The sequence below is a fragment of the Stegostoma tigrinum genome, chromosome 14, assembly GCF_030684315.1.
Source record: "Stegostoma tigrinum isolate sSteTig4 chromosome 14, sSteTig4.hap1, whole genome shotgun sequence".
In the NCBI taxonomy this organism is placed as follows: Eukaryota; Metazoa; Chordata; class Chondrichthyes; order Orectolobiformes; family Stegostomatidae; genus Stegostoma; species Stegostoma tigrinum.
The window spans coordinates 72,198,561-72,223,876 of record NC_081367.1 but is presented as its reverse complement, the minus strand read 5'-3'; the positions used below and the strand labels follow the sequence as shown (position 1 = coordinate 72,223,876).

Sequence of the window (25,316 nt, the reverse complement as noted above, 5' to 3'; positions counted from 1 at the left end):
CACAAATCTCTTACCTGCAGCTAAGTCTTTGCAACTGCCACAACTAGCTTGACTTGATAACATTGAGAAACTTGATCTTTCATTTTATCCTTTTTTCATTCACGATTATCCCACTTCCCTTGGGCATCCTGCTGCAATCTCCCAGTGTTTTGGTACAATTGAGATGCAGGGGATGCAGTCTTCCTTTAATCCCATTACTCCATGAGTCACAGCATAACTTTTACAGCAGTTTGCCCAAGTCTTGATGAGATCAGGAGCACAAAAGCTGACGTTTCGGGCCTAGACCCTTCATCAGAGAGCCCTCTCTGATGAAGGGTCTAGGCCCGAAACGTCAGCTTTTGTGCTCCTGAGATGCTGCTTGGCCTGCTGTGTTCATCCAGCCTCACATTTTATTATCTTGGAATCTCCAGCATCTGCAGTTCCCATTATCTCTTGATGAGATCAGTTGCCTACTTACTCTACCTTAAACTTGGAGTGAAAGATCTATTAACAAGGTTTTTTTAGCGAGCACCAAAGTTAATATAAAATCATTATTTATTGACTTAGTAGGAACAAAACTCACCCAGCAACGATGCAGAATTGATTAAGGTGTAGTTTATAGTGTGAAAATATAAATGCTTATCCTTCCTCAGTCATAACACTCAACACTGTTCCTGCATACGTTCAAACATGCATGCACATGCGCTCAGGTTAAACAAAACGTTTTATGAAAGAGAGCACCTGGTCAAGGATGACTGGTCTTCAAGGCAAAAAGAATATGGTGCAGAATGTTCTGAAGTCTGTCGATCTGATGATCTTGCACATACGGTCAAGTCATGAAACACATGGTTGTCATCTGGGTTTTCATCATCAGAGCTTGCTTTAAAGTACAATTTTGAAGTTCTTTATTTTTTCTGGAAGAGTGCGACTCAATCAGATTTCACACTGAATTCACCAGAAGGGTGCATCAGCAACAGGGCATGCAAGCTGGTCATCTTGTTTTCGAGCAGGCTTTCCTCTCCATTAACTCAAAAGGCAAACTCCAAGCTTGTGCAGAGTGTTCGAACAGGTCAACCGTTTGAACCCATCTATAAATGGATGTTTTCATTTCTAGTGAGTTCAACCAGCAATGATCATAAGTCACATGATATCCAAGAAACCTCATTTTAAAAAAAAATTACTTGACTTTTTCCACAAAGTCCTGCTGTTTCTGCAATCTTTTTTTAAATTCAAATCCTCAACAAAAATACTAAAAATGAAGTCACATTTTAATAATGCAAGGGATTTCGTTGTTCTATGGCGTCTGTGTTACCTTGTGAACTACCCTTTTGCCGAATGCCATTTTACTGCCTTCTCCCTGTGGACATTAGAATTTAGTGTCTCAGGTTTGGGGCTGTTACTGTGCTTAGAGATCAACCTTTTACATTTTTTTTGAGGTCTAAGGAAATGTTTTACTAACTGATCTATTTGAGACAATTGACTGAGCACCAACTTGACAGCACATAACAAGGGCCATCCATTTGATTGAGGTGCATTTCTTTTTACGCGATGAAAAGTGAGGACTATTTTGTGATAGGCATCTGAGAATTGTAGCTTTCTTTTTGAAGGAAAATCAAAATGTTCCAGTGTGTTGTACAGTTTGTTCTTTTTATCTGGTAACACTTTTTGAAACCTATTAATTTTTCACTGGAGACTCAAGCTGGCACTTCTAATCTATTTAATCTGAGAACCAATACTGTGGTGTTGTCAGAAGTAAAAACGTAGAAGCTTTTGATTCTATTTTTATCTTTGCTCATGTTGTGATTATTGGAGGTCTTGCGTGTGGTTAGAATCCCTGCCACTGAGCATGAATTTCTGGGTTCAGGCCAAGAAAAATATATTCACAATGCTAGAATCTCTAAGCATGGGGAAACCTGGATAATTGTGCACAGTTATTGTGGATTTGTGAATAGGAAATCATGTTTGATATTTTGGGGTTGTTTTGGGAATGATTGCAATTGAGAGAGTCCGAAGGTAAAGTACCATTTGGATTTTTTTAAGAAGGCTTTTAATGAAGATCTCTGCAGGAGTTCAACAAAATTTGAAGTACCTGTACTGACATGGATTAAGTGTTAGTTAACGGGCAGAAATCAGATTGTAGGAATAAACAAGTCATTCTCATGGCAGACTCTGACTATTGGGATGCTTGGCTCTTAGCTGTTCACAAAATATATCAATGATTTGGATGCAAGGGCCAAATGTAATATTTGTAAGTTCATGGATGAGATGAAGGTGGGTGGCAATGTGTTGTGGAGAAGGTCCAAAAATGTCTCCAAGAGGATTTGGATGGAATTAGTGCATGAGCATGAATGTTTTTTTGTTTCTGGAATGTGTTGTGGGAAAAGGTCAGGTTATTCAAATTGGTTGGAGGAACAGATTTAAATGTGTATTTGGATACGTGCTTCAAATGTCATAATAGTCATGGCTATGGCCCAAGTGCAGAAAAGTGACCTGCGTAGATTTACAGACACATGAACTGAAGGGCCTCTTCTGCAATATTTTAAAAGATGAGATTAGAAAATATGTATTCATTTTCCGGGCTATAGACTTTTCTGGCTATCCCTGTGGTTAGATTGTTGAAGGCTAACATGTAGGCAAGTCAGAAAGTCAATGCTATGTTATCATTTATTGCAAAAGGATTTGAGTACAAGAGCAGCAAGATCTTGTTTCATTTCATTTATCTAGTACCTTGGTTAGCCTCCACTTGGAGTACTGTGTGCAGTTTTGCTCCCTTCAGGAAGCATTATCACCATCGAAACGAATGCAGTGAAAACTTGCCAGACTTATTCCTGAGATTAGAATAGAATAGCAATTTGTTGTCACTTGTATTCATGAAAATGTAATGATGTATACAAGTCACTAAAATTCAGTGCCACTTCAAATTAAAAATTATAAAACAAAATAATTGAGATAGTTAAGACAGCTCAGCTCATCTTCTGTTCCCTGTACGGCTTGAGTTGATGGAGCGGCTATGGGATAGACTGTCAATGCAAGGATTTCTGGTTTGGACCCACCATGCTGCCACTGCCAAAGCAGACAGCGAAGCCAATGCATTGCTGCCATAGCAAGAAAGGACAGATTGGACCCACCAAGTCACTCATGCTAAAGCTGCCGCTTAAGCTGTTGCCACTTCAGTTGCTGCCCTCAGCTGCCACGTTGCCATCATGGCCATGAGGAGCAAACTGGAACCACTGTTGCCAGGACTTAACGACAGTGACGGTTTTGGTAAAGCCGTGGCCACAGTGGCAATGAGGAACAGACATCTGGGTCTACCATGTATCCACCCTACTGCTGCCACGGCAGGCCCTCACAACCGCCTTCCTCCAAAGCATTCACAGGAAAGATGGACTTTGATACAAAAAAGAAATGAAGAAACAAAACAAAACAAGAGCTACTGGCCAGGTGAGCGGGAGTGAGTGCATGGGCACAGAGCCTGAGCAGTACTTAGCTTGCTGCTGCCACCGTGAAATGTCTTGATTACTGAACTGTACTATGAATGGAGGTTGGGAAACTGATGCCGGAAGAGAGATTGTGATCATGCTCACTTCAGCTTAGTCACCCTTTTGCTTAGAGTTGGTCTCATTTCGATCACTGCAGTGGAGGATAAAGAACAAGGTCTGTCTTATTCTATCACTTAACCCTACAAGTTGCACATGTGATAATTTATGGTTTGGCAATGACCTATAACCATTTTCTTTATATTAACCGTTTATTTTAGTCACATGATGTCTGCTGATGTGAGAGACAAAACATCTGAAATGGCACTGATTTCTTGTATGGAAACAAGAATTACTTGAAGGACATGGTATTTTCATCAATGCCCTTTCGTCACAACTGAAAGTGAAGGCAAGTTTAAATTCATTGAACTATGTTATGACTAAAGCTGGAAGTGTACACTCACTAGTCCCAGCACTCCTCAGGTTGCAACCTAAAATAACTTTTTCCCAGTTACTAAGGTGGCCAATTGAATACTTAATCTACACAACATTTTTAAAAGTCTAATCAATTACCTTTTAACAAAGACAGTTATGTTTGTCATCAGAAGAAAACATCATGAATAAAGATACAATAATTGGTTAATATTTGGTGTCATCAGTATATAGACACAAATGATTATCCTGCCAAACACCCTAAAATAAAGACACGTGCACACGTTGCTCAGGAAAACAAAAGGAAATAATTTTGTGGAGAGATTTGCTTTCTGTCAAACAACAACTTGGGCCGCTAGGTTATTTCTAAAGGCGGAAGGATAAATCAGATGATGTTTTGGAGTTTACCACTCATTTCAAAACATTAGTGATACAGGTGACAAATTGTCTCAAGTGGATGTAAACACCAGTTGCTCAGGAAATAGAATCAATGCCCCAAAGGCTATCACTCCTTCAAAAGAATGAAGAGGCTTTCCCCAAGGTTTGTACAGATGGTTTTCATTTTAACAATGGGAGAAATCAGCTGGGCAACTTGTTCTCAGCAGCCTTCCCCCTCCAGCCCAGCTTCCTCAGAGCAGACTTCCTTCCAGCTAAGCTAGATAAAACAACAAGCTCTCTAAACTAGTCATGATTCAAAATGGCACCACAAAGCAAGCAGTTATCACAAGTCATGTGACTTCTTAAACGTGTTATTAACCAAAATCTTCAAAGCTCACAGAACTTTCAATCGCTACTTTTAAGAAACCACTGTCAGTTAGTCCTCCAAAACGAGAAATAAATCCTTTTTTCCACACTCCTTCAAAGGTAGTCTTCCAAGTGGTATTAAACAGAAGAAATCTTTTGTAACAACTAATTGTCTTAGATCCAAAGAAAATTGCAAAGCTTCAAGTGCAGCCATCATTGGTTTCTCAACAAAATCATGAAATCTTGAGATTCTTGTGCAAGAATTTAGGAGATCTAGGATCATTCATTTGGTCAATATTCTGACTCCCATTGAAGGAGACATATTAGGTTTTAAATGCAGAAAATTTTTTATTAACTAGCACCTATGGGACAGGCAGTGGGCTGATTTGCCTTCGTATTTGGGATAATCGAGATGTGTGCATAACTCCAGCAAATCCTGACCAAACAAAGCTTCAAGACATCAACTACCCTCAAAAAATCAATGGAAAAACATTTAGAAAATAATAGAAATGCAATGTCAGGGTACGTACATTTCTATTAAACTTCATAGCATAAATACTCAGGTATCACTGTAGATCAAGATATTTGAGTTAGATAGTTTTTGCCTGTTTATCAAGAGAGCTGGTTAATAATGTGCTGGTGAAAACAAAGTTTGGTGTGTAATGATTCCACTAATGGGAAAAGGGTTTCAGTAGTAATAAAACAGAATTCTTTCCTTCCAGGGAGATAGGGAAGGGAAAATAGAACTTGAAAATGGAGAATCAGCCAGTTATGTGGAAGGGAGGCTTCTGGTATAACAGTTGTACATGGACTTTGATTGAAGTGGACTATACCCTAATCATATAATTGTATACCCTGGATTGGATTTTCTTGATTTGTATAATTTTTTTACCAGTGTGCTTATTCATTTGAGCCACGTCAATTTTTGTTTTATTCCCTTTGCAAGTATGTATTTAGCAACTGAATAACGGCCGCTTGGGGAAGAGTACTATGGTTGAAAGTACACGTCTTTAGCATGTGATCTCAATTGGTGCTGTTGTGAGATCTAACCCTTCACACTTAGCTTTAATTTATACTGAATACACAATTCAGACAAATTTTATATTGGCAAACGAGGTTGAGTTTCACTTATCACCCCTATGTTATCACAAATGGGCTTGTCTTCATTCTAACTTCCAGCCTAGCCCCTTCAGGAATAAATTAAAAATATTGTACGCATCATCACTGAACAATTTACTTGCAACACTAGCTTTCAGTTTTGCAATAGTGGGGGGAAAAAAATGTTGATTGAATTTTGTGTGCTCACATGAGGTTCTAATTCATAAAATTAGCTGTCGTAAAATGGGCCACAGGTTTGCCCAGAATATAAATGCTATTCAGGAACCAGTCTGTCGTTTCAATAAAAATTTTAAATGATGGCTCAAAAATCTGAAACTCATTTTCCTACGCCATGCCTCCAAAGTGCATTAATCTTCGCTATCATTATATTTCTCCTTTTTTTTGTTAATCTTTGGCACTCTGGTCCAGGGATGACTAACTTTGGTATCATTCTTTTTAATAGCGCCTGAAAATCTATCTAGCAGACTTTGACATCTGTCCCTGTGATATTGCTGGAACCAGTCCGTATCATAATTGGTTTTAATTTGGGGGGAGGGGGGAAGAAAGGCTACGAATCTGTAAAGCTTAGTCATATTTCACAGACTTGGACAGACTTTAACAATGTAGGAACGGGAGTGGAACGTAACACAACGTCGTCTACCTCCATAGGCTTACCTTTTAGCTCCTATCCCTGAATATCCTTGATGTGGATTAAATTTTTGTATATCGGATTTAAAAGTAACAACTGATTGATAATAAGCTGCTGTTTTGTAGAAGAGAGTTCCAAGTCAAGCGTCTTACGAGGAAAGGCTGAGGGGCTTGAGGCTGTTTTCATTAGAGCGAAGAAGGTTGAGAGGTGACTTAATTGAAACATATAAAATAATCAGAGGGTTAGATAGGGTGGATAGGGAGAGCCTTTTTCCTAGGATGGTGACGGCGAGCACGAGGGGGCACAGCTTTAAATTGAGGGGTGAAAGATATAGGACAGATGTCAGAGGTAGTTTCTTTACTCAGAGTAGTAAGGGAATGGAACACTTTGCCTGCAACAGTAGTAGATTCGCCAACTTTAGGTACATTTAAGTTGTCATTGGATAAGTGTATGGACGTACATGGAATAGTGTAGGTTAGATGGGCTTGAGATCGGTATGACAGGTCGGCACAACATCGAGGGCCGAAGGGCTGGGCCTGTACTGTGCTGTTATGTTCTATGTTCAAATACCCGTTCTGTGTACAAGTATTTCCTAATATCTATCCTGATTGGCTTGATTATGACCCCTACTGCTAGAATCCCCTACCATTTAAAACTTGTTATTTCCTATTAATATCTTGAAGACTGCAATCCGATCGCCCCTTAACCATCTAAATCTGCGAGAAAGCAGGCCTAATTTACATAAGATACCAAAGTGTGGGGCTGGATGAACACAGCAGGCCAAGCAGCATCTTCAGAGCACAAAAGCTGACGTTTCAGGCCTAGACTCTTCATCAGAAAAGGGGGATGGGGAAAGGGTTCTGAAATAAATAGGGAGGGGGGGGGGGGGGAGAAGGTGGACTGAAGATGGATAGAGAAGATAGGTGCAGAAGAGAGTATGGGTGGGGAGGTAGGGAGGGGCTAGGTCAGTCCGGGGAGGACGGACAGGTCAGGGGGCGGGATGAGGTTAGTAGGTAGGAAACGGAGGTGCAGCTTGAGGTGGGAGGAGGGGACAAGTGAGAGGAAGAACAAGTTAGGCAGGCGGAGACGTGCTCGGCTGGTTTTGGGATGCAGTGGACCGAGGTCAGATTTTGAAGCTTGTGAAATCCACATTGATACCATTGGGCTGCAGAGTTCCCAAGCAGAATCAGTTGCTGTTCCTGCAACCTATGGATGGCATCATTATGGCACTGCAGGAGGCCCAGGATGGATATGTCGTCTAAGGAATAGGAGGGGGGTTGAAATGTTTTGTGACTGGGAGGTGCAGTTGTTTGTTGTAAACAGAGTGTAGGTGTTCTGCAAAGTGGTTCCCAAGCCATCACTTGGTTTCCGCAGTGTAGAGGAAGCCACACAGTGTACAGCAGCTGTGGTATACCATATTGGCAGATGTGCAGGTGAACATCTTGATGTGGAAAGTCATCTTGGGGCCTCGGATGGGGGTGAGGGAGGTGGTGTGGGGGCAAGTGTAGCACTTCCTGTGGTTGCAGGGGAAAGTGGTGGATGTGGTGGGGTTGGAGGGCAGTGTGGAGCAGACAGGGGAGTCGGAGAGAGTGGTCTCTCCAGAAAGCAGACAAGGGTGGGGGTGGGAAAAATGTCTTGGGTGGTGGGGTTGGATTGTAGATGGCGGAAGTGTCGGAGGATGATGCGTTGTATCTGGAGGTTGGTAGGGTGGTATGTGGGGACTAGAGGGATTCTCGTGGCGGTTATTGTGGGGAGGGGGTGAGAGGGATGCGTTGCGGGAAATGCAGGAGACACAGTCGAGGGCGTTCTTGATCACTGCAGGGGCGGGGGAGGGATGTCGCGACCCTTGAACGAGGACATCTGGGATGTGTGGGAGTGAAATGCCTCATCCTGGGACCAGATGTGGCGGAGGCGAAGGAATTCGACCAATGTGGTATACTGCATCTGCTGTACACGGTGTGGCTACCTCCTGTTGGGGAAACCAAGGCTTGGGGACCGCTTTGCCGAACACCCATGCTCTGTTCGCAGTAAACAACTGCACCTCCAGTCGCGAACCATTTCAATTCCTCCTCCCATTCCTTGGACGACATGTCCATCCTGCGCCTCCTGCAGTGCCATAATGATGCCACCCGAAGGTTACAGGAACAGCAACTCATATGCCGCTTGGGAACCCTGCAGCCCAATGGTATCAATGTAGACTTCACCAGATTCAAAAGTGCTTTTTTTTTTCTCTCCCCCCCCCCCCCCCCCCCCCCCGCACCTCCAAAACCAGCCCAGCTCGTCCCCGTCTGCCTAACCTATTCTTCCTCTGTCCTGTCCCCTCCTCCCACCTCAAGTCGCACCACCATTTCCTACCTACTAACCTCATCCTGCCCCCTTGACCTGTTCGTCCTCCCCAGACTGGACCTATCCCCTCCCTACCTCCCCATCCATACTCTCCTCTCCACCCATCTTCTCCTCTATCCATCTTCAGTCTGCCCCCCCCCCCCCCCCCCCCCCCCCAAATTTATTTCAGAATCCTCTCCCTGTCCCCCTTTTCTGTTGAAGGGTTTAGGCCTGAAACGTCAGCTTTTGTGCTCCTGAGATGCTGCTTGGCCTGCTGTGTTCATCCAGCCCCACATTTTGTTATCTTGGATTCTCCAACATCATTATCTCTGATCACTAATATATATAAGCTGCCTTCAAACCTGAAGGCCTTATATAATTTTTGGGCGCCTGCATTGTATTCTGAAGCCAGTGCATCCTTAAGGAGGTAGAAAGCAGAGCTAGTACATCTTTACTTTAAAAGTGATAAGTGTTGGTAGAAGTATTTGAGTGGGAAAGCAGTAATTAAATCTTGTATTGGCCTGCTGGAAGGAGACAAGAAGCAGGAATCCATAGGCCAGTTAACCATATATATTTGTTTTAGTGAGAATGCTAAATCTAGTAACAAATGCCAACATATTATGACCAATGACCATGATCAGCAGAGACAGCACGGCTTTGTGGAAGAAAATTCCTGTTTAACTAATCGACTTGCGTGTTATTTCCTCACAACACTAAAGATGGATAGAAAGAACCAGTGGATCTTGTGCGTTTGGATTTCCAAAATGCATTAGGATTGGTGTCCCATCAAAGCTTAATGGACAGTATAAGAGCATGTTTATGGGGTTGTGTAGATAATACATTGGTATCCTTGTTCCCAGAAAGTACTGGATGCTGGCTCTGTCTTTTCAAAGTGGAGTTAAATTTTTGATGGACAGGTTATTGGAGATTTTGGGGTGCAGATCAATAGCTGATATGATTGTGGTCTCAGCTCCTTTTATGATCTTCACAAATTATGGAGCAGGCATGAATTGCCAAAGACTCCCTCATTGTAAGCCTTGTATTCTTGTTTGCTGACTTTGTTTTGGATTTCTCTTATGACCTACAAAACAGGATGTATTCTTGCCATCTTTGTGGTTTGTAGCTGTAGTTAAGAATATAGAAGCTCATGCTGAGTGCAGATGACCTTCCCTTATCTCCTTAGTACAATACAGTTTGACTTTAGTATGTCACTGGTGACAAGTACAAATTAAAACAGAAATTCGGCTTTACTTTTGAGAACGTAACAAAGATGTGATTTTTTTTGGTTCAGTTTTAAATTTCCTCCTGTTTTCCATACTTCATAATTGTCTTGCGTTTTGTTCCTGATCGGAAATACCCATTTGGGAGTATCACACATGACATTTAAACTAGAAAACTGTTGGGTTGTTAGTTACAAAGCCTGAACAGTTTGTAACAAATTACAGGCTTGTGAGTATAATTTTTATCTTCCAGTTTTTTTCTTTGACCTCAAAATATAATCTTCTGAGGGAACAAGCATTCTTTGGATGGGTTCATTTGTTGAATTAAAATATTTGCACTGACCTTGTAACTAAGGCGCACATGAAGCAGTAGTAATCCCAATACTAGTTAGAAGGTATGCAGGAATGCTACATTGTTAATTTAATCCTTCTTTCTAATGATAAAACTGCAAAAAATTTATTTGAAACTTTTGTGTGGCAAAAAGACATTTTTTTTGAAAGTTGCTGTGATTCTTTTGCTGTTTGTCGCAACTGTTATTAGCAGCTGCCTGCCTCCTTTTATTTACAGGAGAAAACTTCAGCATGCACCAAAAGTAGCTTGACAGTTTTTTTTTAGCAGGACTGTTCAGTCATGTATTGAAGCTTTATTTCCATTGATGCTACACAACTGTTTGTAGTTGAAAGATGAGGAACAGCATTAATTTTATGGCCATGTGAGAACAGCTGTGCATGATTGGGAGCAGTTGCGCATGCATAATCTTCTGGTACTCATACTTGACTTGGCAATTACAAGGATTTATGTCTCAAATTTGGTTAACCATGATTGGTGTTTACTATCTAGGTTTGCATGTGGCTTAGTTTAGCCTTGGCATACAAGAAAATTGTGAACAATGAATCAAAGAGAAAACGATTAAGAGGATTTTTGAGTTTTAGCTCGTGTTGGATTTAAAATGTTGTTGGGAAAAGTCGGTTTATAGACTTAACTCCCAGGGATATGCAGCACCTTTTCTTAAGTTGAGGCCATCTTAGTTTCAGTTGGTGATTTGAGTGGCAATCATTGTGAATAAGTGAGCATTTGTTACCATAGCAAGGATCTCCCTTGATGAAGTGAGGTTTGTGGACACTGCTTTATGGCATCCAAGTTTTCTGCTTCAAAATTGTTTGTTCGTTCATGAAAATGTCGATCAATTTCAGGCTGTGCAAAACACCCCAGGAATCAGTCGATCAAAATCTGAGGCAGTCACTACTTTCAATTTTCAAGCAAAACTTTAATAGTTGTTTACATGGCGTAAATGGGTATTTTGTCACCCTGATGTGAAGCCGGCATTGCTGAGTGAGTTTCCACGGTTGAAACTATGATTTTTATTTTCACTAACAACTAGTTGACCCACAATGCTAGTTTTACTCTGGGATTGGTAAGTTTTAGAAATGTTGAGAAATCTTATATTTTTAAGGGTGGTAAAATTAAGGACACAATTATGATTCAATTAACGTATGAAAATTGAGACAATGTCTGCCTTTTAGGTGTATCTTTACTATTGTCATGATGTCGGCTGTACTTTAATGGATTGCACTTTTTTAAAAAAGTCAGGTATGTGCATTTAAGTTCCACTACCCATATTGGAGTTTTAAATCTAGACCGATACACTCAGTATGATTTAACGTCATCCCAAAGTCAAGGGCCTGTATACCACCTCAGGTGGACACATAAAACTCCGTGACATGATTTTGAAGAAAATTAGGTGTGTGCTTCCGGATTGTCTAGGACAACATTTTTGCCTAAATCTCTAACCTTTTGTAACTGCATTGTTTGTGTAACCTCGCTGTGCGCCTTTGCTTCCTGCAATCCTGCAGTGACTGTAATTCAAAAATATAGAATTGCCTATAAAAGCCTTTGGGAAGACTCGAGTTTGCAAAATTTGCTTTGATAAACGGAAGTCTTGTTTTATATTCGCATGAAATGAAGAGTGGGAAATTACTTCTGTATAAGTTTCTCCTGGTTTTTTATGGAGGTTTCGAGGTAATATTCCTGCACATCAAAGCAGCATTCATGGAGGCATACGGTTAACTATAACATGTACAATTCTGATCTCTCTGTAGGAAGAATGGTGTTGAACTTGAGACGGTGCAGAGAAGATATACAAGAATGTTACTAGGATAGGACAGTTTGAGTGATCGAGAGAGAGGCAGAATTGGCTGAAGCTTTTTTCCTTGAAGCATCGGAGACTGAGGGGTGACTTGAGAGAGGTTTATAAAATTGAGGGGCATGGATAGGTTGAATAGCCAGGTCTTTTTCCTGTGGTGGGGAGTCCAAAGCTAGAGGGCAAAGGTTTAAATTGAGAGGAGACAGATATTAAAGGGATCCAGGGGCAACTTTTCTCAGGCAGAGAGTTGTGTGTGTGTGGAATGAACTGTCGGATGAAGTCGTAAAGGGAGGTGTACAATTACAAACTTTAAAAGGCATCTGAGTGGGGATGTGAATAGGAAGGGTTTAGAGGGATTTGGGCTAAATACTGGCAAATGAAACTCAGTCAAATTGGGATTCCATCCGGCATGGATGAGTTGGCCTGATGGTCTGATACTGTGTTTTATGACTTTGACTGTAACTTTTCATCAGAACTGAAGTTATAACTGAGTGAATTCTTAAACCTGTGGGAAGATTGAACAAGAACAAAAGTTTTACGATCAGGCGGGAGGGTGATTAAATAACTCTCAATTGCTTGATGCAACAGCCAAAGAGAGTGATGATGAGCTTAATAAAGAAACTGTCAAGTTGGGTTTAAACAAGGTGTGAAAGGCTACACTTGAAAGAAACTGGAGAAGACCAACACAGCAAAACTAAAGAAGAACCCTAAACAGATGCAGGCAAATGTTGAGGCTTAAAGTTGTTGCACTGAAATATTGAACCCAATAGTCTGTAGCGTGTCAAGTCATGCTGCTGTTGGTTGCACTCGTGTTAGGTTTCACTGGAAAAATTGCAGCAGGGCAAGGACGGAAGATAATTGTGGGAACAAGCCAGAGTGTTAAAATGACAACCAGCCAGAAGCTCGGGGTCATTCTTGTGGATTGCAGGGAAATTTTCTCCAAAGCAGTTGTTGAGTCTGCTTTTGGTTCCGAAGCGACTACGTTGTGAATAACAAATACAGCAGTTTTTTTGGGGGGGGGGGGAAACATGTGGTGTGGTGAAGAAAGGAGGATGTGAAAGGGCTGGTGTTGATTCTCCTGAGTTAGCATGGGAAGGTGCCTGAAATGGGAGGTTTTAGGAGAAGACTAGGATGTCACAAAAGGAAGGGTTCCTGCCAAATGCTGATAAGGAAAGGCAGGCAAAGATACATTTGGTGTTTTTTTTTCATGTTGAATTTGATAACAAAGGTGTGGGCTGATCCTTTAGATTATGAAGGCTGGTGGAATGGAAGGAGAGGTTGAGGGGAACTTGATCATGTCCCTGGAAGGGAGAGACAAGCACGAGCAGAATTCTGAAGTGGATTGACTGTACTCAATGTGGTTGAGTACAGCAATCCTCTAGTGGATCTGCAGACTGGTGTGGACATCACATTAGATGTGACAGATGAAGGAAGTGAGGCCAAGGGATGAGTTCTTAAAGAAACACAGGAACAGAAGTAGGCTGTTCGGCCCCACAGGTCTGTTCCATCATCAGTGAGATCATGGTTGTTTTGTTGCCTAACTGGTATATGGGCCAAAGGCAAATATATCATTTAGCTTAACAAAGTACTTCCTCAAGACCAATGTAATCCTTCCTCAGGTGTGATGCATGAGAGGAACGCAGGGCAGTGAGGAAAAATAGCCAAGGTAGTTTTAGATATCCACAGGTTTGTACTGACCATTGGAAGATACTGGATTTCCAAAAATGGAGACAACTTATCCACCTATCCCATAGAAATGATTGTTTTAATTGGTACCCTTGCAATTACCCACTGCAGCAACTTCTATTTGGGGAGTAGCATGGAATTAAAGCCAAAGTAATTCAAAGTGGTGATAAACTTCAGGCAGAGGAGGGTAGTGGATGGATTTAATCGTAAACAAAGCAGAAATGTAGGAGGTGGGCATATAACTAATAAATTGCACTTTTGATAAAACAATAATTCAGACTTCATGTCAATATCCACTTTATTAAATTTTCTTTTTCTGTAAAACTGTTGTAAAGATTGTGTCTTGTTGAATGAAATGTAAAGTGTTTTAATGGTTTACTAAACCCTAATTGATTCTTAATTAATAATGCCTGTGGCCATTGAGATTTTACATCTGTCATGTCAAATTTTAGGCTAATTCGATTAATAGAATTTGTTACATAAATTATTTCATCATCCTGTTTCTGTTTTAGTTTCATGTTAATTTCCCGATCTTCTTCATTTGGGTTTGAGTTCAGCCAGGGCTGCTCACCTCCTGACATCATTACAGCCTCGGTTCCTACGTGGACAAAAAGCTGAATTCCAGGGGTGAGATGAGAATGACAACCCTTGATGTTAAGGCCACATTTCAGCTATGTGTGGCATCAAGGAGCCCCAGCAAAACTGGAATTGGTGGGTATCATAGAACAAACTTTGTACTGTTTTACACCTAATCAGACCTGGCACATGGAAAGATGTGCTCAGTCATCTCAGCTCGAGGACATCTCTACTGGAGTTCCTCAGGGTACTGTCCTCAGCTGTATCATCAATGACCTTTCCTCCTCCATAAGATCTGAAGTGGGGATGTATGCTGATGATGACAGTGTTCAGCACCATTTGCACTCCTCGTACAAAGGCAACCCATGTTCAAATGCAGCAAGATTTAAACAATATTCAAGCTTGGGCTAACAAGTGACAGGTAACAGTCACAACGCAAAACTACTACATAATGACCATCTGCAATATAGAACGTAGAACATAGAACATTACAGCACAATACAGGCCCTTCAGCCTTCAATGTTGATTCGACCTGTGAAACCAATGTGAAGCCCATCTAACTACACTATTCCATTATCATCCATATGTTTATCCAATGACCATTTAAATGCCCTTAAAGTTGGCAAATCTACTACTTTTGCAGGCAGGGCATTCCATGCCCTTACTACTCTCGGAGTGAAAAAAACCTACCTCTGACATCAGTCCTATATCTACCACCCCTCAATTTAAAGCTATGTGCCCTCGTGCTGGCCATCATCTGAAGAAAAAGGCTGCCACTGTCCACCCTGTCTAATCTTCTGATCATCTCATTTGTCTCTATTAAGTTGCCTCTTAACCATCTTCTCCCTAATGAAAACAGCCCCGTCCCTCAGCCTTTCCTTATATGACCTTCCCTCCATACCGGGCAACATCCTGGTAAATCTCCTCTGCACCCTTTCCAATGCTTCCACATCCTTCCTATAATGCAGTGACCAGAACTGTACGCAATGCTCTGTGTGGCTGCACCAGAGTTTTGTACAGCTGCAACATGACCTCCATGGCTCCGAAACACTCCCCCTCTACTAATAAAACCTAACACACCGTACGCCGCCTTAACAACCCTATTAACCTGCGTGGCAACTTTCAGGGATCAATGCACATGGATGCCAAGATCGCTTGTCCACAGTACTAAGAATCCTACCATTAGCCCAGTACTCTGTATTCCTGTTACTCCTCCCAAAGTGAATCACCTCCTCCCTCTCTTTTTTCCACATTAAACACCATTTGCCACCTCTCTGCCCAGCTCTGCAGCTTATCTATGTCCCTCTAACCTGCAACATCCATCCGCATGATCCACAGGTCCACTGACTTTAGTGTCCTCTGCAATAAAACACATTCTAATCACCACCTCTTTAACATTGAATGATGTTAGTGTCACTGAAGCCCCAGAATCAACAGCGTTGGGGTTGCCATTGACCAGAAACTCAACTGGACTCTATGCATAAACATTGTGGCTACAAGGGTGGTCAGAAGCTTGGAATACGGTGACAGGTAACTCTCACTCCTGACTCCCCAAAGCCTGTCTGCTATGTGCAGGGCACAAGTCAGAAGTGTGATGGAATGTCCCCCCTACTTGTCTGGATGGATGTAGCTCCAACAACACTCTAAGTTTGACACCATCCTGGACAAAGCAGCCCACTTCATTTGGCTCCGTATCTACAAGTATCCATTCCATCCTCCACTGATGCTAAGTAGCAACAGTGTGTACCATCTACAAGATGCACTGCAGAAATTCAAAGATCCTTCATTCTTTCCATGGGAGCTTCCACGGAGAAGGACAAGGGCAGCAAATGCATAGGAGCACCATCTGCATGTTTTCTTCCAAGTCAGTCTGAGGGTGTTAGGCCAGTGGTGAGACTGGTGGACAAGCTGTAACTTTGCGAAAATGTGGCTTGACACAACATATTCTTTCATGAATTATCTTCTAGAAATGATTCAGATTTAAGAAGATAAAACTTAAGAATCCAGGTTTCTTTTTGAAATTATTTTGCAAACTTCTGCGAAACAAAGCATTGATGATTGAGTGAGTAGATACATTTGAGCAAGTAAAATGATGACTCGAAACAAAATAAACTTCTATTTTAGCCATAAATGGATCTACCCCAGCTTGATCTTTTGTCCTGTGGCTTTTGCTGTACTAGGCTTTTAGCAATAGAATTCGGTTTTATTGTCATGTACTCATGTGTAGGGGTACTGGAGTAAAGCAAGAAGTGTTCAAAGTCAGCTTCCAGTGCACCTTGGCTATAAAGATACCCAAGCGCACAATCTCAAGTACAAATTGGAAAAAAAGAAATAGATGTAAATGTTCAGCATTATAGACCTCCTAAAGCAAGGAGTCTGTGCTGGGCCTTGCCTTTACGCTGGGAGTCCATTGGTTGTGAGGAAGGGTCACCAGACCTGATACGTTAACTCTGTTTTCTCCTCCACAGATGCTGCCAGACCTGCTGAGCTTTTCCAGCAACTTTGTTTTTGTCCCTGATTTACAGCATCCGCTGTTCTTTTGGTTCTTAGTCCATTGGATCTGTCCGCACTGAGCTTCTCCTTGAGGTTGGGAGACCCTTGAACCCATGCTGACTCCACTTTCCTCCTCCAAAGCTGCCTGAGGAATTGAAGTCAGTCATATTTATTTAAGTACAAGTTATACTGTAGGAAGCTGTCCATTTTTAGTGATCTGGCTATACTGGTTGCGATTCGGATCTATGATGTAATGTTACCAACAAATTCTCTTGGCCCAAGTACAGTCGTCATTGACGCAGTTACACATTGAACGCACCAATCACCTATAGATATTCCCTTAGCATCTGGTCTCCAGCTTGACGACTACATTTACTGAGCTGCTTAGCCTTGCACAATTCCAGATCACCCCTTTCTGTTGCGAAGCTTACACGTGCACTGTTTCACTAACTGTAGCAGAACATGTTTTTGGAACCCTCTAGTTTCAGCCTTTCTCAGACATGTTGGAGCCAGAAATAGCATTAACTTCCACGTAAGAGCTACTATCTCCATGGTAACTTCAGTTCTTTCTTACCTCTAAAAGCCTCCCAGCAGGGTCAGAAGTTCAAGCCTTGTTTGTGAGTGTACTTGGGCATAATAAAATAAACAAAACCTGAAAGTAACAATTTCTAATTCATCCAAAACGTTGCCTTTTCAACCCTTCATGATAGAGCCAATTAGTCTTATACAAGAGTGGCAGTGAGAAGTATTCCTATCTCAAGTATGTGACAATAAAAATCTAAATTCTAACAACTTTGTTATTAAGATGAGAAAACCTTTATTTTTCCTGGTTTGCTGTTTGAGAATTCTTCAATATAGTTATGTGGACTACCTGGGAACATAAATTTCTGGACCCTAGGGATGCCCTGTAGCTAATGCCAGAATGATATTAACTTTGGAGGATGTATGTCCCAGATGTCAAGATATTTGTTGGCAGCTTCCTTTTGAGGTCTGCCTTGATTTTTGAGCACAATCCTGGAGTCACATTTGAAACCACCTCCTTCTTTCGGGTTGTGTGCTGCCAGCTGGGCTACAGCTGTGTTATTCGGGGTAACCAGGACTCCTCCTGTACTCTCTCAATAGCACTGGACTGTTGTGTACCAAACAGCATAAGTAGGAAGTGATCGGGGTAAGGGGATACCATAATGAATAGATCGGATCCCTCTCGCTCCCTGTTTATTTCAGAATCCCCTTCCCCTTCCCCATTTCTGATGAAGTGTCTAGGCCTGAAAAGTCAGCTTTCCTGCTCCTAAGATGCTGCTTGGCCTGCTGTGTTCATCCAGCTCTATGCCTTGTGATCTGATCTGTGGTGTGCAGCCCTGTCACATCTGGCTGCGAATGGTGGTGGGCAGTTGACCTGCTACTGCAGGAGGGAGCTTCATAAATAATTCGCATCTTCAATGATGGGGGAAGCTCAGACCAAGAGACAAACAGAGCTGAAGCATTTGTCACAGTCATCAGCTGGACGTGCCAAGTGGATATTCCCTGAGTGCTTTCCCCAGATGCCAGTCTTCAACCTATTTAATTCACTCAATCATCAAGTCAAGAAATGATTGAAGGCCCTGGCTGTTTAAAAGGCTGTGGTTCCTGACAATATTCCAACAATGGCACTAAAAGCCTGATCCAGGCTTTGACTCATTTACCCAACAATGTGAAAATTTGTCTGAATGTCCTACTTTTTGAGTAAAGTACAAATTTACCTTGGCTGGTTACCACCCCATCATTCTATTTTCATTATCAGAAAAGTGATTCAAAGGCTAATCAACAGTACCAAGAAGCAGGCCTTGCTTCGAAATAATAACCTGCTCAGGAATACTTATCTTGGGTTTTGCCAGGACTATTCATCTCTTGACTTCATTGCAACCTTGATTCAAAAGCGGATAAGAGTGCTGAATTCTGGACCCAAGGAGAGCGTGACTAACCTTGATGTGAAGGTATGATTGTGTGGCTGCAAGGAGCCTGAGCAAAACTAGTCTGCGGTAATGAGGGGGAGAAATATTTCCACTGTTTTAGAATCATACCTGGCTCAAAAGATGTTCGTAACCATTAGAGGTCAGTCAACTCAGCTCAAGGATGTCTTTGCAGGAATTCCTCAGGCATGTGCCCAAACATCTTCACCTGCCTCATTAATAGCCGTGCCTCAGCCATTAGGCCAGAAGTTGGATTGTATGGAGACCAGTTCATAAAATTAAGCACTATTTATGACACTCAGGTGCAAATGCAGCTAGACCTGGACAATATCCCAGAATAGTCATGCCAGGCAGTGACCATCACCAAGACGGAAGTTATCCATCACCCTCCACACTCAGTGGCATTATCATTACTGAATTCCCCACTAGAGTTAGAGTTTGGTTTGTCACGTGTACTCAAATTGCAAAAGAACAAGTGAACTGTGAAAAGTCTACAATGTCACCAGCACATGGCTCCATCTTAGCTACACATTACCATCTTGGGTACACAAATCGTTGGTAGAAAAAAATACTACATTACAGATGTACATCATATAAGTTAGGAAAATGAGAAATAAAGCAAAAAGCAGAGACATTACAGTCCATTCTACAAGGGCTTCCACGTGGTCTGACTAGGCTTTATGGGTTCCCAAACAGTAGCCATTTTCACTCCAAGATGCTGGCTGCCACCCTGCCCCGGGACACACACTCCTTGATCTGCTCCAGCCCACTGGCCCCATCCCGTCGGCCCGGCCCCTTCCCATCCCTGCTCTGCTGCGGCCCGCTGGCCCCGTCCTGTCCCCGCGCTGTTCTGGTCGGCTGTTTCATTTCTGCTGAGGGCAGCTGGTCCAGTCCCATCTATGCTTTGCTGTGGCCTGCTCGCCCTGTCCCGTCCCCGGGCGTCTGGCAGAAGCAGAAAAGGATGGAATTACCAGATAGGAATGTTCACTCCCAGTTGGAGAACCCTTCTCTTCAGTGGTCAAAAGCATTCAGCCTCCAACCTTTTGGGTAAGTGTCCTTCAAGACGGCCTTTGAAACACAACAACGCAGAATTGCCCAGCAGAAACTGAAAACCAAGTTCTGTATCCATGAAGATGAACCCAACATCATGGTTTGAGCCATGTGGCACATGTGACCCTGCTGTTCTGTATCTGAAAAATCTTCCTTACTACCCTGTTTTGACACCATTGTCTTGATTAACTTATGATCTCCCTATCTTAATTAGTTTGTACAGTTTTAGATTACCTCATCCCTTGGTATGTAGCCCTTATACCAAGCATGTTACTCCAGCCATTGAGTTTGTCTCCAGCAGCACCTTATTTTTAATTTTTTGTAATTATCTCTCTGCTTCAATCAGATTAGATTCCGTACAGTGTGGAAACAGGCCCTTTGGCCCAACAAGTCCACACCACCCCTTGAAGCATCCCACCCAGACCCATCCCCCTATAACCCACACACCCCTGAACACTATGGGCAATTTAGCCTGGCCAATCCACCTAGCCTGCACATCTTTGGACTGTGGGAGGAAACCGGAGCAAACCCATGCAGACACGTGGAGAATGTGCAGACTCCACACAGACGGTCACCTGAGGCTGGAATCGAACCCAGGTCCCTGGTGCTGAGAGGCTGCAGTGCTAACCACTGAGCCACTGTGCCGCCCCTATCCCTTCACTTGTTATTCCGCTGGTGACACTTTACTCACACCTTCTGACATTCTTGACCACTCAGGGATTAACGGTTTGGCCTGTCAACACTCCACTCCCACCAACTGTATGATCTTTTGATCACTCAGCCCATAAATTCTGTGCCTGTGTGCTTCTTTTCACTCGACTTGATGGAGGAGCAGCTCTCCAAAAGCATATGATTTCAAGTAAAAACCTGTTGGATTATAACATTGTCTTGTGTGACTTTTGACCTTGAATGAACAACCATAAATGAAAATCCATCTGCTCTAACTTTTAAAATTTGCATTTTTGTTAAACATCGCATATTACATGCATTTGTGCGTTGATGGTAATTGAACAAATTTGATTTAGTCTCCATTTGTTTGCTGTGAAGACAAGTCCTTCAGAGGCAGGTTCTGCCGTGAGGATTGTAGTTTGATATTGTGTATTTCTGTCATGCTATTACAAGATCTTACATTATTTATTTACAGTCTGGTATTTTTTTAACCTGTGTTTAAAATATTCTAAGTTAGTTCTGTTTTTTTGGGCTTGTGACCACACTTGCCCAAAGATAGGCAGTCGATCATTCACATGGAATTTTCTAATATTTATTAGGCTTGTTAGACAACAGTAGTTTTATATATGATGCATTAGGTAATTTAAATAAAGAAGAACACGTTACTCAGGACCACTGAGGGTGGTTGACTGATACCAAAGGGCAAACAGACTGTCACATGCTCTGCCAACAATCATATCCAATATTACATCAAAAGTGCTCGTGAACCCTTGTCTCATTATTCCCTTAATCTCTTCTGGTCTGTCTTCCACCTGAATTACAGTTCCCTAGTGAGGACTACCCTCTGCCCCGAGCACTTGTATATCATATTTGTAGGGGCTGGCAGCTTATGCTGAGTCAGTCCAACCCATTTGAGTCTTTTCGTACAGTGCCCACAGAGGGCCACTCATGCTATCAGGGTGACTATTGTCCCCTAACCCACCTTCATCTGAAGATGAGCTGTCATTCCTTCTGAGTTAATGTTTCTATTTTCATAAGTACTGCAGCGGTATGAGGATTCATGTGATTCCGAATAAAGCTTAGATGTCAATTCAGTGGAACATCTTGGCTTCTGTGATCCTGATGCATCTTGAGTTTTCTTGTGCTTTCATCTTTTGAGAAGTTTGGCAAGTGAGTTACTGCAGTAACAGCAGCTAACGAGATGTGCTTTACAAGAAATGCTAGGAAAACTCAATTTGAAAGGGACCCCAATTTCCAAAAAAGTGAAGGAACGTGCTAAATTGAAATCTGGGCATACGAATATGGAGCACAAAAGTGAGGGCAATTTTGATTTGAGGAATGTCATGGAGCTTGTGTTTAAAATTTTTTTATAGCCCATTATTCATGGTCTGCAGGCCTGTGACCTGTGGTGTTCTGTAAGGATTGATGCTGATCCAGTGCTTTTTGAAGTTCTATAAATGGATGTGTGTATATAGGAGATGTGGACAGTAAGTTTGCAGATGACACCACACTTGGTGGTGTAGCAGACGTTGAAGAATGTGTCTACTTGCACACTTGCCTTCATTGTTGAGAGCATTGTGTATAGAAGTTGGGAGGTATGTACAAGACACTTTTAGAATATTGCATTCAGTTCTCGCTTCCCTGCAATAGGAGCGATGTTAAACTTGAAAGTGTTCAAAAAAGATTTATAAGGATGTTTCTGGGATGGTGCAGAGCTGGGGATTTGAGGTGTAAGGGAAGGCTGAACTGATTAGGACTTTTGTCTCCCTCCCTGGAGCGTTGGAGGCTTGGGGTGACCTTTATAGAGGTTTATAAAGTCATGAGGGGCGTAGATAGGGTGAATCGCCAAGTGGTTTTTCATGAGATAGGCGAATCCAAAACTAGAGGGCAAAGATTTAAAAGTGAACTGAAGGGTAACTTTTTCAAGCACATGGTGGAGTATGTATTGAATAAGGTGCCAGAGGAAGCGGTGGAGGCTGGTACAATTACAGCATTTAAAAGGCATCTGGATGGGTTTAGGAATAGGAAAGAGGGATATGGACCAAAAGCTGGCCAGGGAGACTAGATCAGTTTAGGATATCTGGTCAGCTTACGCCCCTCATGACTTTATAAACCTCTATAAAGGTCACCCCAAGCCTCCAACGCTCTAGGGAGGGAGACAAAAGTCCTAACCAGTTCAGCCTTCCCTTACACCTCAAATCCCCAGCTCTGCACCATCCCAGAAACATCCTTATAAATCTTTTCTGAACACTTTCAAGTTTAACATCGCTCCTATTGCAGGGAGGCGAGAACTGAATGCAATATTCTAAAAGTGTCTTGGACCAAAGGGTCTGTTTCTGTGCTGCGTGACTTAATGACTGTAATAATCATATTTTTGCTGATATACAACAGAATTTTGCAGTCTAATCCACATCCCATGAAAGATTTTTAAAAGGTATTTCCTTCCCATTGTTCTGAGCACTGATCTGCTCCTGGTGTAGGATCACACTTTGGGGCTTGTGGGAAGAACAAAATAAGCTTAAGAGTGTGTTTGAGTGCCTTCTAATTTGTTATTGGTATTCCTGTGCATTGGGTCCAGTGTTTGGCTTGCTGTCAGTTTTAACTTTGCTTCAAGAAACTTCCACTTTTCAATTCCAACCCCTTAACTGTGACTGATGCCCAAGAATCACATCATGGCAACTATAATCTCTCTCTATTCCTGAGAATGTGCCCTCCATAGTCCTGCACTCCTGGATGGGCAATTCACCATCTGAAATGACTGATTTTAAAAAACACAACAATCTTCCTTTTATTGTCAGGTATAATTTCCAGTAGCAAAGATTTTTTTCACCCAGGTTTCCAATAACAACCCACTGTGACGGTCTAGCAAGCCACTCAGTTATATCAAACTGCTAAAAAGTCTCAACAAAATGGTGAAACCAATAATGGTAAACTCAACTGTATTGACACTGCAAAGTTATCCTAATTAACTTGCAGGGAATAGTGCCTTTAGAGATTAGTTAAGCAACAGTATGAGGTAGCTATACTCATGGAATTGTAATGTACTGATCATATCCCCTTCAACATTGTCACTACACTTGGCATGTGCTGTTCCAATAGCTTTGCTGTTCCAACGCATTGTGAAACTTCATGGCTTGGCATGTCCCCTGTTGTACCATTACTGTTAAGGGAAGGGATCAACCCTTGTTCAAGGAAGCATACAAGCACTGCCAGGCAAACACACAACTTCGTGAAGCTACAGCACAGGACTAACTGTGTGCCACACAGCAGAAGCAGCAAGTATCCTCAATGACTGGAAACTCCAGCATATCGGTGTGAAGGGTAAGGTTGTAGCATTGGCATCAGTCTTCAGCCAGAAGTGCTAAAAGGATGTTCCATCATGGCCTCCTCTGAAGGACCCCAGCATCACAGATCCAAGTCTTCAGCTAAATTGATTCACTCCATGTCATGTCAAAAAGGCTTTAAGTACTGGATAAAAGACTGGGGCCCTGACAATATTCCAAGAATGGGAACACAACCATATGCAACTGCCTCTCCAAGCCTGACCGTGGTTTGGAATTAGAACACCATTCTTTTACTGACACTGGCTCAACATTCTAGAACTGTCTCCTTTGGAATATTGTGTGTCTACCTACACTAAATGGATTGTAGTGGTTCAAGAAGGCATCTGCCTGCCATGTTCTTAATTCGCAATTAGCACAGGCAAGGAACCTCTCATCCTGTGAATGATAGAAACAGTTGATGTAATTTTTGTTTTCTTTATTCATTCACAGGATTAGGGCATTGCTGGCTAGGCCAGTATTTATTGCCCCTCCCTAATTGCCCAGAGGGCAGTTAAGAGTCAGACACATTTGCTGTGTGTCTGGAGTCACATGTAAGCCAGACCAGGTAAGGATAACATTTTCCTTTCTGAAAGGACATGAGTGAATTCAATGGGTTTTTCCTGACAATAGGTAGTGAGTGGATTTGTTGTCGTCATTAGATTCTAAATTTCAGATAATTATTGAATTCAGAATCTAGTGAAAGAACTTTTGATGAGGACTCGTCTACTGAGATGGTACGGGCTGAGGTCAGAAACAGGAGAGGAGAGGTAACACTGGGAGTTTTTTTACAGGCTCCACAAAGTTCCACGGATGTGGAGGAGAGGATTAGCAAAACTATTCTGGGCAGGAGTGAAAGGAACAGGGTGGTCATGATGGGAGATTTTAACTTCCCTAACATTGACTGGAAATGCTATATCTCTAGTACGTTGGATGGATCAGTTTTTGTCCAAAGTGTGCAGGAGGGTTTCCCAACTCGGTATGTTGAAGGGCCGACAAGAGGGGAGGCCACACTGGATCTGGTACTTGGTAATGAACCAGGCCAGGTGTTTGATTTATTGGTAGGTGAGCACTTTGGAGAGAGTGACCATAATTCGGTTGTGTTGACTTTAGCAATGGAAAGGGATAGGAACATGCCATAGGGCAAGAGTTATAGATGGGGGCAGGGCAATTATAATGCGATTAGGCAAGACTTAGGAGGCATAGGCTGGGTTAGCAAAATGCAGGGGATGGGGACAATCAATGTTGGAGCTGGTTTAAGGAACAGATATTGCATGTCCTTGATAGGTATGTCCCTGTCAGGCAGGGAGGAAGCGATAAGGTAAAGGAACCACGGTTTATTAAAGAAATTGTATTGCTTGTTAAGCGGAAGAGGGAGGCTTGTGTGACGATGAGACGATGGAGAGTTACACATTAGCTAGGAAGGATTTAAAGAGTTAAGAGGAGCAAGGAGGGGACGTGAGCAGGAGAACCCTAAAGCTTTCTATAGGTATGTGAGGAATAAGA

At 42.2% G+C, this 25,316-nt stretch overlaps 1 protein-coding gene across 4 annotated transcripts in view; it reads left to right on the top strand.

The window, feature by feature from the left end:
• dipk2ab (divergent protein kinase domain 2Ab) overlaps positions 1–25,316 on the top strand; it is a 207,564-nt gene that overhangs the window by 44,253 nt on the left and 137,995 nt on the right. The window contains exon 1 of one of the 4 annotated variants that reach the window (XM_059651222.1): positions 24,284–24,378. The exons of the other annotated variants lie outside the window; for them this stretch is intronic. The gene's annotated coding sequence lies outside the window, so the exon portion shown is untranslated. Of the gene's footprint in view, positions 1–24,283; positions 24,379–25,316 lie in introns of those variants that run through there. 4 annotated transcript variants of the gene reach the window in all.